The sequence below is a fragment of the Primulina tabacum genome, chromosome 3 (assembly GCF_025594145.1).
Source record: "Primulina tabacum isolate GXHZ01 chromosome 3, ASM2559414v2, whole genome shotgun sequence".
Classification (NCBI taxonomy): domain Eukaryota; kingdom Viridiplantae; phylum Streptophyta; class Magnoliopsida; order Lamiales; family Gesneriaceae; genus Primulina; species Primulina tabacum.
This window is the reverse complement of record NC_134552.1, coordinates 20522788-20543903: the sequence shown is the minus strand read 5'-3', so window position 1 is coordinate 20543903 and position 21116 is coordinate 20522788.

Genomic DNA, 21116 nt, shown 5'->3' with positions numbered 1-21116 from the left:
TATAACATCTTGAAGATCAAATATAAGCTTGTGAAGGGGATTCAAAGCATGAACTTAATTGAAGAAAACTAGTTAAAATGACAGCAAGCCCAAAGTGTGAGGATATATTCGAGATATATACACTGTAAAAGATTAAATAATCACATATACAAATCACTCGAACAAATAGAGATGTGCTTTAAAAAATAGATGAATGATAGTCTTTACAAAAAATCGTAAAATATTGTGTTTGTAGTCTTGATATAAAAGATATTAAATATTATGAGGATTGTGAGATTGCGACTAACAATCGAGAGTGTGTTAGGAGTTTCGATTAGGAAGATGATAATTTCTAAGTCGAAATGAATTTGTACAAAGGGTAGTAGTATAAATCAAAATATTCTAGTGCATTATTCCTAATTAGAAAAAAGAGTAACGTAGAAGTTTTTAATCTCCAAACATCCATAAAAAATTTTTTGCATCTTTACTTTATTGCATTTAATTATTTTAGCTATTTTGAGATGCATTGTTGAAGTATTTTGCGTATTCTTTCAATTGTCAAAATATTGTATACAAAGTGTTTGATAAAATGATTCAACAAAAATATTTTTATATATTCAGCTTGCATTACTTTTAAATATTTATTAAATATTTAATCAGTGTTTTATAAGATTGTGTTGAGTTTCTTCCGCTCATTTTGTAACCAAACTTAATATAATTTCTCGATGTTCTGTTTATTTTTTAACATTTCAAGAACAAGCTATTGTAGCTCAAGTTTAAAGAAAATTTTAAAAATTTTTATTCGTCCCCTCTATAATCTAATTCGATCCCAACATTAGGTTGACTTATGTATCAAACTTACTATAAGGAAATAAACTAAAACAAAAAATTGTAGATATAATGGATATCAAGTTATCCTTAATTCGTGCATGTGTTGTGAAATACGACGATAATTACTCATTTTAGAAAATAAAGGGAATTAGAATATATCTTTTGACTCCTGGATGCTTAGCCAGCACATAAGGCTCAGTTCTAAGTCTCAATCAAGGTATATATATGATGTGACTCGAGTAAATTGGGTGATCAGGCTGGATGATCTGAACACCTGAAAAACAAGGAACGTTAGTGGGGCACCATAAGAGTTTCCGACATGGCAACTCCGACGTTCAAGTCAGTCAAATATTCCCGTAGATGAAAATAAAGTGTTATATGATGAGTATATAGTGAGTGCTTGTGAAAATGTCAAGTGAATATCCCCAAATGATTGAACAAACCCTGGTATTTATAGGAGAAGTGGTAATGATAACCTTCTTTTCAGTGCTCGGTCGCTTCTCTTTATCAGAAGTCTATCCATACCCTGCCTCCTGACATTATCACGATTGACAACCCATACTGCCCCTAGTCTTGTCTCATCGACCCCAGACCACATTCGCTGATTGACATGCTAATGATTTCGAGGCATGGTGAGCCATATCTATGGGCCCAAAATCGGTGTTTGTCCCGAGATTCTCGAGCATTGGCCAGGATGTAAGGACACAGATTGGATTATGGCCCTTGTACTATTTGTGGACAGAATCCTTGATCAATTACCTTGGTCTTCTTATGCTGCTCGAACTAGACTAGATTTCAAAATATGTAACCTGATTGGTGCCCCGGGTTGATGCAAGGTATTATTTCATTACACGGGTTGACTTTCACCCGGTCTTCTCTTGGCTCCCTAGGAATAATTCTAGGTTCCCGGTCTCTTTTATCCTGCACGAGTCCAAAGACAATCCGGGTTCTTTGCTCGAGTCCAAGGTTGACCCGTGCTCATTCTAGGGTATCTCCACTCTCTCCTTAGATAGTTGAGCTAGAGTCCTACTCGCTGTCTCGAGTGGTTAGACTTGGATTAGGGCAGGAAAACAGTTACATTTTGAATTATAGGCAGGCTAGGGCTGACGGAAGAGTGATGTAAGCCCTGGTAGTCAAAAACACAGATGTCACGTCAGATGTTGCTTAACCTTCCCGATCCGAATTTTCACCTTCCTAGATGACCCAGTTCAACTTCCAAGATACATCTTGTCCGTCAATTTATCCCAAGATCAATGATCTAGATTACTCTTTTCACGTTTATAAATACTGACAACCATCCTTCATTTCAGACTTTTGCATTCTCGAATTTTATTTCTCATGCTCTCACGATTCCGACATCCCTTGCTTTATCTAGCGAACTCGTTTCCTAAAATCCAGCCACTTCATATTCTTCAATGCTCTCTTAAGTATTTTTATTATTTAAAACATGTGGAATTCTACCTCTTCTATTTTTGGTGCCAAAGCTCGTGGTTCATCGGACTTAGAGTCCACCGCATTGCACTGCGGCTCCTCCCTCTCCATGCCCTTACTTATCTTCCTACCGCCATCTCTAAAAAACCATTTCTTGCCCATCCCTCTAAAAAATCCAAAAAACTAAAAACTATCCACCAGAATGTTGGATTTTTCTGTGTCTGGGATAAGGGTAAGGGAAAAGTCCGAACTCCCACCAGATTAGGGACCGATGCCCCGGGTGCCCCATGGTTTTCACCATAGACAGTACCCTAAGACCCAGGGTCGACATGGACCTCCGATTTCCAGGGTCTATCCCTTCAATCTATTCCATTATCATTCCCGATCCCTCAGACCAGGCTGAGCAGCCCCACGAAGGGATTCTATACTTTCTTTTGGAACCAAGTTTGTAGTGGTCTCCAGTTCCCCATTCTCCCTTCTACCTTGAGGTGGCCCGATTTCTTGGGGTCTCTCTTAACCAAATTCACCCTAAACTTTTTCGCATAATGGCTTCGACCTTTGTGCAATTTAAAATGAAAATTATCTTGATTAACCCCCTCATTCTCAACTATTATTTCATCAGTTGTTTTAATGGAAATGCCTTCTCTCTGACTGCTGGGGTTAGCAGCCAATTGATAACATCCTTTCCTCATAGAAGAGATGGAAATGCTAGTATTTTTTTATTGGCCTCCACTCTTCTCCCAATTGCTCGATTGGATTTCCATCCAAAATTCCTGCCCATCCCAAGCTCCCCGGAAACTATATGACCTATGAACCCTATGTTCGGAACGAGGAGCTCGTGGAAGGGTAGAAATTATCTTCTTCCCTTCTGATTTCAAAGGAAAATTTGATATTCTATGGGTTGAGTGTCCAGGATGAGGTCCTATGGACAAGGTTATTGACAAGTTTGATGCCTCAGGTGCTCAACCCGGTACATGTTCCTTTCACATCTCTTTTCTTTTATTTTCCCTTAATTTTTCACATGTTGCTTTTGACACTTGCCCATGTCTTTTATATATATTCCCGAGATAAAGGAAGCTTTTGCTAAGAGGCGAGCGGCCGAGAAGGCATCCGAGGAAAAGAAAAAAGCATCTCAGAATGCTGCTGAAAATAAAGTCTTGGCCAAGAGGGCGGTCGAGAAAGTCAGGGCCAATGCTGAGTCTCGGGAGGCCAAATAGAGATTGGCTGCCGAGGCCTGGGAAAAGGCCACTACTAAGAAGGCGACAAGGGAGGGGACAACGATGACCCAGGTCAAGGAACGGGACCCCATGCATCCACTTTCCCTCGAGGAGTCAAAAGATCATGTGCCCCTCGTTTTCTTAAAGAGGAAAGTTGTAGCTAACCCTAAGACGGTTCTTCTAAGCGACACAGATGAGGGGGCTCAGGACTTTACTCGGGCATTGGCCTTATCCCCTACTCCTCCAACCGGACTAACACGGAACAACACCAATCCAGTCCCCCAGGGGCCCGAAGTAATATATTCCTGGATGAGGTTCCCTCGACTGGGTCCGAATCGTGAAGAGCTCTTCTGGGCATGTGCCCTAATCACAAATTATTTGAAATCACCACCCGGACTTTCTCAGTAGGTCTTCTTTCCTTGCATCTTATCCATATTTAAAACAAATTCTCTAACTATTTTTGTTTATTCATGACCTTCGAATGTAGCCTATCAGCAGCTTAGACGGGCCTGAAGAAAGCCTAGGTGGAGGCTGAGGCTTCCTGCAACAAGGCGGATGTTTTTAAGTGTTGAGATCGAGGCTTCATAGGCGCGAGTCCAGACGAAAGTAGATACTTCAAGGTCCCTGGCTGATGAAGCAGTAGCTATCCTGGAGTCCCGTCAACAGTCTAAGGAGGAGTGGCAGGCTTCTTTCTTACTGTCTTTGGAGTTCAAACAGGCCATAGATGACAATACTTATTCTTACTTTGTGACCGAATTTGATAAATGTTGGGAACAATTTGAAGAGGCCGGACTTATTCTATAAAGTCCAAAATCCAATAACGTAATCTAACTGCATACAAATCTAAAGAAAATGGAAAATACTTAATTAAATTTTTTTATGGCATTAATTAAATGTATTAGGCATGGTTACATATTAAAAAACCATAATTTCTACTGGAATGCATATGTCAGTATTTCTAGGGTTATTCGAGGCATGACCGAGGAACGAAGATCGAAGACTGTAAAGGAAAAATATTTTTATTAAATAATTATTTAATATATGGTATAATTAATGTATAAATTTAAAAAATAGTGCATTTTGAGATACTTTTACACGTCGAGTCATATTTTAACCGGTAATTAATTTTTGACTAAAATAATGACTTTTTGGGGACTCGGTTAACATTTTCGAACACTTTCCTAAACGAGATATTTTCCCTATGCACTGATGAGACTAATGAGCCTATAATGCTAGGATTATTGGGCCCAATTATTTACATTAGTAGTTATAATAAAGCCTTGAATTCCAAGCCCTAATTCTCCATCAAACTTACGCCTAACATAAAGAAAACTAGGGTTCCTGTTCCCTAGCAGCAGTCGCACACGCCTCACGTCCCTAAGGCACTCTCATGCTGATTTTGAAAGCAAATAATCACAATAAGGGTTCCTCGCCCCTCAAACGACGTTCATTCATGTCTAGACTCAAATATTCGTGCGTGAATCACGCAAAGGCATGCCTTACACCTCGGTTTCTCATCATTCATATTATATTATGTATTTTGAATGATCTTGCATTGTATATTATAGAGAAAATGATTTATTCACTTTTTCTTGGTTTTCTGCATAAAACCTTGATTTTTCTTGCATGTTCTTGATGCCATGGTTAGGGGCTGCCAGGTTTCCATGGTTAGGGGCTTGAATTACAGAAGGTTTAAGGGGCCCTTAGGTGCAAGATTTAGATCTGGTATGGTGCAAGGGTAATGGCCGATCGGTTTTGCCTTGAAAGGGGCTAGGGTACAGTTTGAGGATTTATAAAGGGGAGGATGTGTAGGGGTTGTCCAGGAAAGGGGTTGGGCTCGTGAGGGTCTGAGCCATGAGCCATGATCATCCATACATGGTCAGGACGAGCATGGATGAGTAGGCGCATGGCTAGGGCTCGATCTAGCCATGTTGCCACGTTTGGCGTGAACCGTTCACGTCCTCGTGCATGGCTCAATAGGGCTGGTCTAGGAGGATCCTATGGGTTCGGTCATGGTCCTAGGGTAGTCGGTTAGGATCTGGTGTCTTTAGATTGGGACTAGGATCAAAGGAAAGTGAGTTTGAGAGTGCTAGGGTTTGGCCGAAACTGTGCAGAAAATTCAGAAAGGTTACCGGTGTTGCTAAGGGTTCTAAATGGTTTGAATTGGGCTTTAGGGTCTGGTTAGGTGTCAATAAGTTATGGTTAAAGTTTGGGAAAGTTTCGGGATGATCCGGGTTAAAACCGAGACTCCGGTCTCAGTTTTAAAACGAATTATGAAAACTAATCGGTGGGCTGAATTTTACGTCTAAGAGATATTCATGGGTGTATTTTAATGTGTTACGATAATTTTATATGGGTTCGGATCGAAGTTTTAAGTTTCTGGGGTAAAATAGGAAAGTTAGGGTTTCAGAGGCAAAACAGTCATTTTACACTTGAAAAATGTTACGAGTCCTGGCAGTGTCCTGTTAAATGTATTAAATGCTAAAATTGTTTACTTTGAAATGTTATGGAATTTTATGATGAAAAATGATAAATACTAAAAGACATGTTACATGCTTGGTTTAAAAGAAAAATGATATTTATGCATGTATTTTTACAAAATGATGGAAATGATGAAAATGTTTTGACTGGAGTGATTTGATTGTGTTGGTAAGGAAACGAGGGTTCGTTAGGACAAAGCCTGAGTGAAACCTGTTTATGGGACAAAGCCCCGAGGGAATCCAACACCGGATTTCCATAGGCCATGACCCAGTAACGAAAAAGTGGTTGCTGGTGTCCCGCAAACTTTAGGCCAAGGCACAGAACGGGTAAGTGGTTTCTGTTGCCCCGCCATCTGGTACCATGGTTACAGCTGAGAATGATCAATCGACCGAAAGATGAAAGGATAGTCACAATTAATAAACTGAATTCCCTCAAAAAGTAAATGTATATGTATAAAGATGAAAGGAAATGTTTAAGTTTATGCAAAAGTTCGTGTTTAAGTTATTTTATTAATAGCATGTCTTCACGGTTGCATGTGGATGTACACATAATACTTGTTATTATGGTTAAGGCTTGTTGAGTCATTAGAACTCACTAGATGTGAATGATGCAGGTGATGATACTTCCGTTGAGATAGGGGGTTTTGAATTTTGAACTAGTTGGACTGATGGAGCACTGAAACCCGAGGACCTTGCTAGTTTTTCAGACAATAGATGATTTAACAGTACTCTAAATATTTTTACGACTTTTATACATAGGAGTGGTTTTTGAGAGGATTTAAGACGTTCATGCTATTTATGAAAGATGCTAATTTTAGGTTTGGTTGAACATTTATGATTTTTATTGCAGTTATTAACTTTTAAGTAAAATAGATGTTTGGATTATTTTAATGGTGCAATTGAGAAAGCGTATATATATACACACACACATATATTATTTTTAAGGACGATGTCTTAGTGATTTTTTTTTAAAAAAAATTCCAATCCAACTTTAAAACAATGTAAAAGTTTGGGACGTTTCAGTTGGTATCAGAGCAACGTTCTTGTAAAGGGTTGTCTCACCGCAAATTCAAAGAAACTCAGTCGTCAAGGCTCAAGTCTGTAAGTTTAAATGTTTTAAATAATTTTGATGATGACACCTGCATGTTTACATGGTTTATATGCTTAATTTATATGTTTAAATGCTTTTTGAAGTTAATTGGTATTTATATTTAAGTTGCTCGATAAATGATTTTTATAAGCTAAATGGTTAAATATTTAGATTTAATTGCATGTTGGTTACATTTAGAATTTGGAACATGTTCAGATATAATGTCTCCTAGAAGAGCACCTAGTACTGATAGACAAGCTGATACTCATGCGGATCGTCAAGAGAATCCTAGGCCATATCCAAATTGGGATTCTGCTACTCGGGTGCCGGAAGGTATGTCACGATTATTTGAGCAGTAGGCTCAGCAGGCTCCAAGGCCACAACATGATATGTATGATCAGTTCAGGAGGATTGGTCCGAAGAAGTTTTCAGGTACCACCAATCCATTTTTTGCTGAGGGTTGGATCAGATCCCTTGAGGTGCATTTCTGCTATCTGAATATGAAGGAGGCTGATCGATTCAGGTGTGCCACTTATATGCTATGGGATGATGCTTTTCTTTGATGGGAAGGAGTTGAGCAGGGTGTCAATCTAGCCACCCTTACTTGGGCGCAATTCAAGGACATTTTCTACGAGAAATAATTTACTGCTGACGTCAGGGGACATTTGAAGATAGAGTTTATGAGTCTCCGTCCGGGAGACATGTCTGTGGCTGAGTTCATAAGGAAGTTCGATAGGGGTTGTCACTTCGTGCCCCTCATCACCAGAGATGCTGCAGAGAAACTGAGGTATTTCATGGATGGCCTCCGACCCACTATTCACTATGATGTGATGTTGATGAGGCCGACGGATTATGCAACTGCCACTGCTTGTGCTTTTCAATCCGAATAGGCCTTAAAAGATATTAACTTCGAAATGCAGCGCAAGAGGCATCAGAACTCTCAGCCAAACAAGAGGCAGTTCACAGGACCTTCTAGAGCTCAGGGGAAGTAGAATCCCCAAGGTCAGTTGAAGAAACTAGGGCAACAGAAGCCACCATAGTTTGGAGCTGCCCCAAAATCTGATGAGGAACCACTGTGCAAAGAATGAAACCTCCCTCACTATGGCAAGTGCATGTGGGAATCATTCAAGTGTTTCATTTGCAAGGAGAAAGAGCACAAAGCCATTGATTGCCCAAGGAAGAAAGGACCAATGATTGGCAGAGCTTATGTCATGCATGCCAAGGAGGCAAAAGCAGAGCCAGACACGACTTTAATCACTAGTAACCTAGTTTCTTAGCATATTTACATTGCTTTATTGCATGAAATGTTAAATTGGTTAGTGGAATTGAATGAGATAATAAGGAACCTAGAGGAAAATAGGTTGCATGCTCTACTTTAGTTGGACTTCAAGAATGACATTGAAAATTTTAAGAGATTTGGCATAAAATATAAGATTTAAGAATGTAAAGAATTGAATTGAATCAAATTAAGAATTTTAGGGCCTAAAATTGATGAAAATGAAGTTATGGGGTTGTATTACATAAATCGAAAGCTGTAGGGAATAAATGCAAAAACCGAGAGCTGAAGGGTTCAAATTCACTAGGCCAAGAATTTCAAGGGCTAATATATAATTTTAGAAGTCCAGGGATTGAAATTAGGATGACCGAAAATTCCAAGTGAAAATCTGGAATTTTTGAAAATTCGGGGACTAAATTTCAAAGTTTGAGGATTACAGGGGCTGTTTTGAAAATTTTAGAAAATCATGGGCTGTTTCCATAATTTCTTGGATCTTAGGATCATAACAGTAAATTTTGAGAGTTTATGGCCTGATTTGATTTAATCGAAAATAATTTGGGCAAAGATGCAAATTTCGAAACTTTAGGGCAAAAAATGAAAGAATTCGAGAAAAGCAAGAGCTGAAATGCAATTTTTGAAATTTTATTTTGGGCAGACTGTGTATTTTCGAGATTAATTGAGGGTTAAGTGAGGTGATTTTTTAGAATTATTGGTTATTAATGATAGAAATTCTTAAATGTATTCGACTCGATTAGATTAGATGGTGTATTTGTCGCAGGAAGGATATTTATTTCAAGTGTAAAGGAGCTACACACTCATCATATCTGAGATATTTGTCAAGGGACTGAAAATTATACTAGAGGATTTGGATTTGGGCTTTAGAGTTTTTATTCCTTTGGGTGATCAGATGATTACTACGAATATAGTGAGTCTGGAGCATTACAAAAAAATGCGGTTTAGACAGATCTCATCGTACTCTCGATGCCTGAGTTCGACATCATACTTGGTATGGATTGGCTATCTTTGAATGGAGCTTCGATAGATTTTTGGCAGAGGTCAGTATCTATTCGATCGCCGAGCGGAAAATCTTTCGTCTTTGAGGCAGCGAGATACAAGTAGATGCCGCACATTATCTCCTGCATCTGTGCGAGGAAACTTATGAGGCAAGGCTGCCAAACTTTTTTGGTGAGTGTTATTTCTGTTCCTGTTTCGTCAGTCAGAAGCTAGAGGGTGTTAAGGTTGTCAGAGACCTTCTATCATCTTTCCTAAGGACGTTTCTGGAATTCCACCAGACTGAGAGGTGGAATTTTCTAATGAGTTGATGCCGGGTACAATGACAATCTCTAAGGCACCCTATAGCACCATCCGAGATGAAAGAGCAGAAGGATCAGATTCAGGAGTTGCTGGACAAGGGTTTTATTCGCCCGAGTTGTTCTCCATGGGGTGCACCGGTATAATTCGCGAAGAAGAAGGATAAAAGTATACGACTCTATATTGACTATAGAGAACTGAAAAGAGTCATCATCAAGAATAAGTATCTATTGCCTAAAATCGAAGACTTGTTTGATCAGCTACAGGGAGCTTCGGTTTGTCGAAGATAGATCTTCGTTCAGGATACCATCAGCTGAAGGTGAAAGAGTCAGATGTTCATAAGACGGCTTTCAGGACTCGATATGAGCACTACGAGTTTTTGGTGATGCCATTCGGGTTGACCAATGCGCAAGCAATCTTCATGGATCTCATGAATCGCGTGTTTCAGTCGTTTCTGGATCAGTTTATCATTGTCTTTATAGATGATATCCTGATTTACACGAGGAGCAGAGAAGAACACGGTCAGAACTTGAGGATGGCTCTACAGATATTGCAAGACAGAAAGCTATTTGCTAAGTTCAACAAGTGCGAGTTTTGGCTCGAGAGAGTGGCGTTCTTAGGCCACATTATTTCTAGAGATGGAGTTGAAGTCGATCCCAACAAGGTCGAGGCAGTTAGAGAATAGCAAGTACCTAAGAGTGTGATCGAGATCCACAGTTTCTTGGATCTAGCTAGCTACTACCGGAAGTTTATTCAGTGTTCCTCTTCTATTTCGGTACCCTTAACCACCTTGACGAAGAAAAATGCTTAGTTTATTTTGGGATCAGACTGTCAGGAGAGTTTCGAGAAGTTGAAACAATCTTTGACTTAAGCGCCAGTTCTATCGATACCATCAGGGCAAGGAGAGTATATTTTCTATACAGACGCTTCGAAGCTTGGGTTGGGCGCAATCTTGATGCAAAATGATCAAGTGATAGTATATGCGTCTAGAAAGTTGAAGGTTAATGAGAAGAATTACTTGACTCATGACCTCGAGCTTGCAGCAGCAGTAGTATTTGCTTTGAAGGTCTGGAGGCACTACTTATATGGAGAGAAGGACAATATTTTCACTGATCATAAAAGTTTGAAGTATTCTTCACCCAGAGAGAGTTGAACATGAGGCAGCGGAGATGGTTAGAGCTGGTGAAAGATTACGATTGAGATATTAGCTACCATCTGGGAAAGGCTAATGTGGTCGCGGATGCTTTGAGTAGGAAGACAATAGTTATTGCTCAGTTGTTAGTTCAGGGACCATTGAAGGTAGAGATTCAACGATTTGAGCCTACAATGTATGATAGGGGCGAGGTTCTAATATTTCTACTATGTTAGTTCAGTCGACTCTGAGGGATAGAATCCGTGCATGTCAGTCTTCTGATGAGCAGTTACAAAAATGGAGACTGAGAAATGAATTAAGGGTCAAAAACTGTATTCAGAGGATGATGGCATAGTTCGATATCTAGATCGACTTTGGGTTCCTAGTGGTGATTCACTGAGAGATGTTGTTATAAAGGAAGCCCATAATATCCCGTACCCTATTCATCTTGGAAGTACGAAGATGTATAAAGATTTGCAGTCATTGTATTGGTGGTCGGGCATGAAACAAGACATCTTGTGTTTTGTGTCCGACTGTTTGACGTTCCATCAGGTTAAGGCAGAACACTAGAGGCCAGCTGAGAAGCTTAAGCCACTTCTTATTCCCGAGTGGAATTGAGAAAATATCTCTATGGATTTTTGTAGTGGGATTGCCAAGGACTATCAGGTGTCTCAATGCCATTTGGGTGATAGTTGATCGTCTTATGAAGTCAGCGCACTTTCTACATATTAAGACGACATTCAGCATGACTCAGTATGCAGATCTGTACATCCGAGAGATAGTCCGATTGCATGAAATTCCAGTGTCCAATGTTTCAGACAGAGATCCGAGGTTCACATCGTATTTTTGGAAGAATCTGCATTCAACTATGGGAACGAAGTTGTTGTTCAGTACAATGTTTCATTCTAAAATCGATGGTCGGTCCAAAAGATTGATTCAAATTCTGGAGGATCTACTCCGAGCTTGCGTGATTGATTTTCAGGGCAGCTAGGAACCAAAGTTACCCCTAGCGGAGTTCACCTATAACTACAATTACCAGTTGTCTATAAGTATGGCTTCTTACGAGGCACTTTATGGGAGGAAATGCAAATCACCAATACATTGGGATGATGTTGGTGAAAGAGGAGAGTTAGGCCCGAACTTGGTCAGACATACACCAGATTTAGTAGTCAAAATTCGAGATAAGATGAAGACTACTCAAAGCCGCAAGAAAAGCTATGTTGATAAGCGACGAAGGGAACTATAATTTGCAGTGGGTGACCACGTATTCGTGATGTAGCACCTATGAAGGGTGTTATGAGATTTGGCAAGAAAGACATACTCAGTCCGAAGTTCATAGGACCATTTGATGTTCTGGAAAAAATTGTAACGTTAGCTTATAGAGTGGCATTGCCACCGATGCTGGCTGGAGTGCATAATATGTTCCATATCTCGATGTTGTCAAAGTACATATCGCATCCTTCACACATACTATATTATGAGCCTCTGCAGTTGACACCGAATATGTCTTACGAGGAAAGTCCTATGTAGATTTTGGACAAGCAAGAAAGAAGGCTCTAGAACAAAGTTATCCAAATGGTAAAAGTCAAGTGGCTAAATCATTCGAAGAAGAAAGATACTTGCGAAACCGAGATTGACATGAGAAGGCATTATGATAGGATCGATTAACGTATCAAGAGTGTTTAGAAGGGGGGGTTGAATAAACACTCACAATTAAAACTGATCTTTTCGAATTTTGAGTTCAGTTTGGTGATAAACTGATTCTCGGAATCTTGTTGGTCAATGACAATCAGTTAAACTAAAGTAGTTGCGGAAAATAACTGACTGAAAGATAGAATACGAAACTGAAATAAAATAGGCAAGGGTTGTTTCTGGATGTTCGGAGAATTTAATTACTCCTACGTCACCCCTTCTATCTCAAGGATAGGATATCCACTAAAAGACTTTGATCAAATACAAGAATTGTCATGACCCACTTCAGTTTGGACTTAACACTGCCAAAAACTGAAACTCTTAGTATTACAGAATGTTCTCAGTGCGTAACTGATCTTAACACTATCGAATTTCAACGATTATTACAACTTGCTAATGAGCTCAAATTGTAGCCTTAACTGCTACGAATATATCAAGTAAGATTGAGCTGAGATTTTGACAGAGTGACAGCAATCTTTTTGAATAGTGTTGACTCTCTCTTTTCTTCAGCTGTTGTTCTATCATATTTATAAGCTTCTTTTCTCCAACGGTAACTTGAGATGAATTTGAATCTTTGTATCCGTTGATTTCTACTTGATTGTTCCTTGGACATTGTTTGCTTCATTTATTGTGATGCGGCGTCTTAATTGCTTTCGCCGAAATGCGTTTTTCTAAGCTGTATTGATTGAAGTGCGGCGTTGCAATCTTCTATGTCTCTTGACGGTTGATTGTTCTTTCCCGAGATATGTTCAGTTGAAGGGTGCTTAGCATACGGCTGAATATATCAACTGATCAGTTTTCAACTGATCAGTCAGTTGATTTCAGTTATTAAGTCCAGTTGCTGAGTTCAGTTTACTCGATCAGTTGGTTCGTATTTTCAGTTGATTCATATTTTGTCAAACGCCGAATTTAGTTTCCAACAATTTCCCCCTTTATGGTGTTTGACAAAACTAAGTAAATAATAACTGAACATCTGAGCTCATTGTAGATAAAATAAGAGATTTGAGTTTCTTGAACTGAAAGAGATCTTGATTTAATAACAGCTGAATCTAATAATCTGATTAACTGCTTCTGCTGTTTTTCAAGATGCTCTTTGATCTTTGATTTCTTCCCCCCTTTTTGTCAAACAAATCCACCTTCTCAGATAATTTTCGAACGTCAGTGGAAAGAATTTTGACATCTGCGGAGATACTTGAGACAGCAGTTTGTAAACAAGTCTGCAGCAATTCCATTTTATTAGAAACAGAAGTTTCCAATCGCTCAACTCGTTGACTGATTATATCCTGAGTTATATAGAGACTTTGAGCTAGACCTCTGTTATTTTTCATCTCAAGTACAGTTCGGGTAAGAGACTCCATGTTTGCTTGAATGGCTTTCAGTTTTGCGGAGTCATATTCAATTGAAGAATCCAATTTGACAGTATGAGAGAATTGTGTGGATTGAATTTCCTTGATTTCAGTAATCATCTGCTGCATATTGTGCTGCATATTCTGGATTTCTTCAAGAACAAGATCCATTTCTGTGGATTGAAGAGGAGGTGACTGATTAGATGTTCTTGGTTCATGTGAGACATGATCAAAGACCACCATGGTTCTATCAGATAATATCGTTTCAGAGACAGTCTGTGCTGGAACATCTGTTTCAGCTACTGCTACTTGGACTGGAGGAGATGAAGATTGTTGTTGATCAACAATTGGGCTTTCCTGCTGAATAAGATTTTCAGTCAAAGAGTCATGAACTGCCTCCATATTTTCAGCAATCTATTGATTTGGTGATTGAGTAGGCACCATTGTTTGCTCCTTTAGTTCAGAAACAGCAGGCTGAACTGGTGCTTCTGTTGAGATAGAAACCTCTTGAGTGATTTGATCAGTTGAGTGATCAACTTCTTCAGAAATGGTTTCATTATTTATAGATTCTGTCACTACTGCTTGAATTATTTCATCAATGTTGGCAAAATTCAACTCGGCTTCAGAGTACAGCTGATGTTCCACATCAGATGATTGTGGCACATCCTGAACTGGTTCTTCAGTTGTAACAATAGTTTGTTCTGAGGATGGATCTTTCTGCTGAGAGGAGGGGTCTTTTTCTTCTTCTTCAGAGGCTTCCTCAGGAAGAATAGCTCCTGATCCATTTCCCACATTTTTATCTGAGCTTGCAAGCTAGTAAGATCTGTATCTAGCTGAGTGATCACAGCTCGATCATTATAGGCATTTGGATTGGTGGGAATGTAGTTTGCCTTTAATTTCTCAAGCAGTTGAGATAGCTTCTTAGCTCGAATTTGATCAAAAAAATATGTTTCTCTCTCCAAAGCCTGAACAATTGTAGCAGCTTTGACCATCTTGAGGACAATTGCTTCCAGTTTGATAAATTTGTTCAGCTGGGATTTCTTTTTCAGCTGCTTAGCAAAAATTTGAGTTCTGTAGACGGTCCAGTCATCATAGATTTTAAGTTTTGATGCTGCAAAATTATTAACATGTTCCCAAACAAGGTCAATATGAGTTTGAATTGAATTGGATGGCCTGGGCTCTTCAATCAATTTGCCTTTGCCTTTTTCAGTACTGAGGATGTGTGGAATTTCCAATCCAGTACGAGTAGTATCCACCAGTTCTATAATCTTTATACTTTTGGGTCTGGCAGGTGCTAGAACGGTAGGACGATTGATGTGGATTAGAGGAGCTTTGATTCTAACTGTTTCCTTTGTTGCACCAGCTGAGATTTCTGGTGGAATAATCTTCAGAGGAACTGCTTTGATAGGCTGTTAGGCATCTGAAGATATCAGTCTTTCAGTAGGAATTGATTCTACTGTTGTTGGTAATTTTGTCCTTTGTGTTCTTGGTTTCTTGGCAATTTTTGGAGAGGACGTCTTCTCAGAATCGAATTCACTAATAATCAGTTTTCTTTTAACTGTCTTCAGTTGAGCCAATGTCTTCTCTTGTTTAACTGATTTGGGAACAGCCTGTTGTGTCCCAATCTCCTTCTTGATCTTCACGAACTGATCAGGAGAGATATCTAGTTTAGTCTTGGGTGGCAGAATATTCTTCCCATTGAAAATTTTGAATTTAGATAATCGCTCCGAATCATCAGCCACAAACCCTTTGACTTTCATCAAATAGCTTAGCGGCACTGCAAATCCTTTGGATTGCTTGGTGGAGGAAAACATGTTCTTCAAGATACTAAAAATAAGTTGCTTCCAGTTGAATTTTCTTCCAGCCATAATGATCGTAATAGCTTGAAACTTCTCCAAAGTCAGGGTAGCATACGATCCTGCCTTGGCCAATAGCCCTTTGGCTACGATATCAGCCATCAACTGAACCTCATGCTTCAGTTCCTTCTTAGGATCGGAAACTTTGATTTTCCGTCCATCAGCAGAGAGTGCAGTTTGCATTTCTTCAATATCTGATGCTTTAACATCAATCAGCAAGGTGTACTAATCCATCAGAGGGTAATGAAAAGATTTCTCCGAAAGAATCTTCAGAAATGGTCACCGACTGACCATTAATAGTGGCAATGATGTTTCCATCAGAGTTGATATATCTCCTGCGAGTATTGTCCCAAAAACATTCTGAGACCAGCAGATTCAATCTTCAGAAAGACGTTCTTAATTTCACTTCGAGAACTGATAAAACTGAGTCAAAATCAATGGCCATAGCGTTCAACATGTGAGCTGGGATTTGATTCGCCATTGCTGAGAGTAAGGAAACCAGAAATTTTGCGAAATACAAGCTCTGAGTGTATGAGTTTGCTCTGAGAGATGATGTACGCGTAAGAAAGAAAGCTGAATTGAAGCGGGAAATTATTTATATGTATGTGACTGTTTAGATTCTGGACACGTGTCAGTCCATCAAAATTTTGAATAAAAACGTGTGTTCGTGTGCTATAAGTGTGTGTACAATTTAAACGGTTCAAATGCTTCCACGTTTTCAAAATGAGATTCATCATTAGATAATAGACAGTCACGTCACTTGATTTGGAATATAATATGTTTTAATTAGTTAACTTATATGAGAACATTAGTGAAATACCCAACTGAACGATCAGTTGTAAGACTGTGTCCTTTCAGTTGAGAGTTTACTAACATTTGTCTTCTCAGTTAACCTTTTAAGACCATTATTACCCCTTAATTAGTGCATAAAATAATTAAAGCGAATAAATTTAAAGGTCAGAAAAATTTTCGTTTGCTGAAACGTTGACGACCCTTCAGCTTCTTTGATATTCTGCTATAAATAGAAGTAACACGGTTAGTTTCAGTCATATTGGTGAAAATATTCAAGACGGTGAAGATGTCATAAACAGATATAATTCAGTCATAAACAGATATAATTCAGTCATAAACAGATAATTCTATTAGTAAAGCAACATTAGTAATAATTTTAAGACAGATCAATTAAACCAAGAATATTGCGAAAGTAAGAAAACTTAGCCTCGGGTAATGGTTTGGTGAAGATGTCAGTTGCTTGTTGCTCAGTTGATATATACTCCAGTCTGATGTTCTTCTTCAAAGCATGATCTCTAATGAAGTGGTGTCTGACATCTATATGCTTTGTCCTTGAGTGAAGAACTGGATTATAGGTGATGACAATTGTACTCGTATTGTCACAAAATATGGGCGAATTATTTGTAATTACTCCATAATCTCTCAATTGTTGCTGGATCCAGATCAGTTGTGCACAGCAACTACCAGCAGCAAGGTATTCTGCTTCAGTTGTTGAGGTAGCTATAGATGTCTGCTTCTTGCTGAACCAAGAGATCAGCCTGTCTCCTAGAAACTGACAAGATCCACTTGTACTTTTACGATCAAGTTTACATCCTGCATAATCTGCATCTGAATATCCAACTAAATTGAAAGTAGAGTCTTTAGAGTACCATAACCCAACATTTTGTGTACCCTTAAGGTATTTCAAAATTCTTTTAGCAGCTGAGAAACGTGATTGCTTAGGATTTGCTTGAAATCTAGCACACATACACACAGCAAATACAATATCAGGGCGATTGGCAGTTAGGTATAACAATGACCCTATTAAACCTCGATATAATGTCGCCTCAACTGATATTCCCCCTTGATCAGTGTCCAATTTTACTGATGAGCTCATGGGAGTATTCGCAGCTGAACATGATTCCATGCCAAATTTCTTCAGCAGCTCCTTTGTATATTTAGTCTGACTGATGAATGTACCAGTTTCCAGTTGTTTCACTTGTAGTCCAAGAAAGAATGTCAGTTCACCCATCATGCTCATTTCAAACTTATCCTGCATTAGCTTAGCAAATTTCTCGCATAATTTGGGGTTAGTTGACCCGAATATGATATCATCAACATAAATTTGAACTAATAAAATGTGATCATTCTTAGTAAATTTGAACAAGGTCTTATCAACTGATCCAACAGAAAAATCATGATCAGTTAGGAATTTTGAAAGAGTTTCGTACCAAGCTCTGGGAGCTTGTTTAAGACCATATAAAGCTTTGTTCAAATGATATACATGATCAGGAAAGTTGTGATTTACAAAACCTGGGGGTTGTTCAACATATACTTCCTCTTGTAGCTGGTCATTTAGGAATGCACTTTTGACATCCATTTGATAGACTTTGAAGTTCTTGTATGATGCATAAGCAAGAAACATTCTGATTGCTTCCAGTCTTGCAACTGGAGCATATGTCTCATCATAGTCAATTCCTTCTTCTTGTCTGTATCCTTGTACTACTAATCTTGCTTTGTTGCGTCCAACTGAACCATCTTCGTTCAGTTTGTTCCTGAAAACCCATTTTGTACCTATAACAGTTTTTGAAACTGGTCTTGGAACTATGTTCCAGACATTGTTATGAGTGAACTGATTTAGCTCTTCTTGCATTGCATTTACCCAGTTAGGATCAGCAAGAGCCTCATCAGTTTTATTTGGTTCTATTTGTGATACAAAAGCTGAATGGATAAATAAATTTAGCATTTGATTGCGAGTTCTTACTGGATCAGATGGATTTCCTATTACCAGCTCAGGTGGATGTGATTTTCTCCATCTGTACTCAGTATTTGTTGTATCAGCAATTTTTTCAGTTGGTAACTGAACACAGTTTTCAGTCTCAGTTGGTGCTTCATCAACTGGTATTTGAATGTTATCATTATGCTCTATCAACTGATCATTAGGAATGACTTCTGGTTTAGCTGATTGATCTGACACTTCTGGTTCGGGTGTTTGGAGATTGTTTTGATTAATATGATTGTCTTTTTCATCATCATCCTCCAAACTGATATCTGTAAATCGATCAACTAGCTCAACTTGATCAGTTGGCTTATTAGTTAGTTTAGTTTCATCGAAATCAACATGAGCTGATTCTTCAACATTTAGGGTTTTCTTGTTGAAGACTCTATAAGCTATACTAACTGATGAGTATCTAAGAAATATTCCCTCTGCAAATTTAGCATCAAACGCTTTTAAATAATTTTTACCATTATCAAGGATAAAACATCTGCAGCCGAATATTTTGAAATAAGTAATTATACTTTTTCTTCCATGCCAGATCTCATATGGTGTTTTCATATGATTCTTATTAATCATTGATCTGTTTTGAGTATAACACACAGTGTTTACTGCCTCTGCCCAAAACCTTTGAGAAATACCAGAATCAGCAAGCATTGTTCTAGCAGCTTCTTTAAGGGTCCGATTTCTTCTCTCAGCTACACCATTTTGCTGAGGAGTTCTGGCTGCTGAGAGATCATGCTTAATTCCAGCATTCTCTAGAAAATTTGAAAGAGTTTGATTGATGAATTCAGTTCTTCGATCTGATCTGATTCGATCAATTCCAACTGATTTTTCATTTAAAAGTCTTTTGGAGAGCTTTATCAGTTGTGAAGCAGTATGGTCTTTAGATTTGAGAAAAATAACCCAAGTAAATCTTGAAAAATCATCTACGACTACCAAGGTGTATTTCATTCCCCCTAAGCTCATGACTGGTATAGGACCAAAGAGATCCATGTGCAACAGTTCTAAGCATCGGGATGAAGATTTACAACCCTTGTTTTTAAAAAAAGATCGTACTTGTTTACCATACTGACATGCTGAGCAAAGTTTTTCTTTTGAAAAGTCTATTTTGGGACAAACCAGTTACAAGTTCATGTTTACTCAGATAGGCAATGGTTTTAAAATTTAAATGGTTTAGTCTCTTATGCCACAACCAGTTTTTAGATGATTTGGAAGCAATAAAACAAACTGGTGCATAGGTTTGATCATTCCAACTGATTTTATATGTGTTTCCATAACGTTTGCCAGTTAGTATGATTTCATCAGTTGAAGTTTTGACTGAACATGAGTTTTTGTCAAAATGTACTGAGAATCCACTGTCGCATAACTGACTGATGCTAATCAAGTTATACTTCAGGTTTTCTACTAATAGAACATCTTTAAAAGTAAAGTTACCATGGATAAGCTTACCCTTACCCACAGTTCTACCTTTGGAATTGTCCCCAAAACTGATATTTGGACCACTGTATTTGATCAGTTGAGATAGAACACTTGCATCTCTTGACATATGTCGCGAACATCCACTGTCCAAATACCATATTGAGGTCTTGTTTGTACCTGTTACCTGCAGTCACACACATAATATAATTTGGTACCCATATCTATTTGGGTCCTGAACTGATTAGCCCTTTAGAAACCCATACTTGGATTAGTCTAACAGGCTTTCCAGTAGCTGTATTCCAAATGGTTTTTCTCGGCTTTTGTGTGCTTGTGTAGTGTACGAATGATACAATATGTGTTTTAGCTTTATTTAACTGATTGTTCAGTCTATATCTCTTCTGAACTGGCTTGCAGTTATAGTAAGGTATTCTTACTTTACTCGGGCAGGCTTTCACCCGGTTTTCTCTTGGTTCCTCGGAAACAGCTCTGGGCTCCCGGTATCTCTTACCCTGCCCGAGTCCATGGATGATCCGGGCTCTGTGCAAGAATTCAAAGATGACTACTCTTTTCGGAATATCACCAACATAGATATATGCATTAGCATTCGTATACACATTAGTGCTTTATTATAATCCAATTAATCAGTATCGATGAGTTTATATCACTAATTGGATTATAATCATTAAAATATTATTTTTCCCATCGCTTTTTTATTTTACAAATTTGATTGCTGAATATATATACCGATATAATCTGCCCTTCTTTGTTCAGACTCCAGTCTCCACCAATTTCACTTGTATGTAGGGGATCAATCACAGGACACCGTTCTCACCTTTTCTTTATTCAAATATTTTGGTCACTCTAGTTTTGCCCCGAGTTCTAGTCACATGAGACGGGGTTCAATGAGTCCCAATCTCGAGATCTGTCCTACTTTAGGAACCTATATATGGTGTCATTATGGGGTTCAACGAGTCCCGAACTCGAGATCCGTCGTATTTTAGGGGCTTAAGATATCACTAGGTCAAGAATTCATGGCTAATAATACGACCACATATTTTCAATCACTTCACAATTTTGGATTTATATCATCAAAATATTCACTTGTTAATCACTTGGTAAGTTGTACGTATTTAACTTAGTTTAACCCCCAAAAAAACAGAGAGAAAAAACTTGTGTGAGACGGTCTCACGGTCGTATTTTGTGAGACAGATATCTTATTTAGGTCATCCATTAAAAAATATTACTTTTTATGCTAATAGTATTACTTTTTATTGTGAATATCGGTA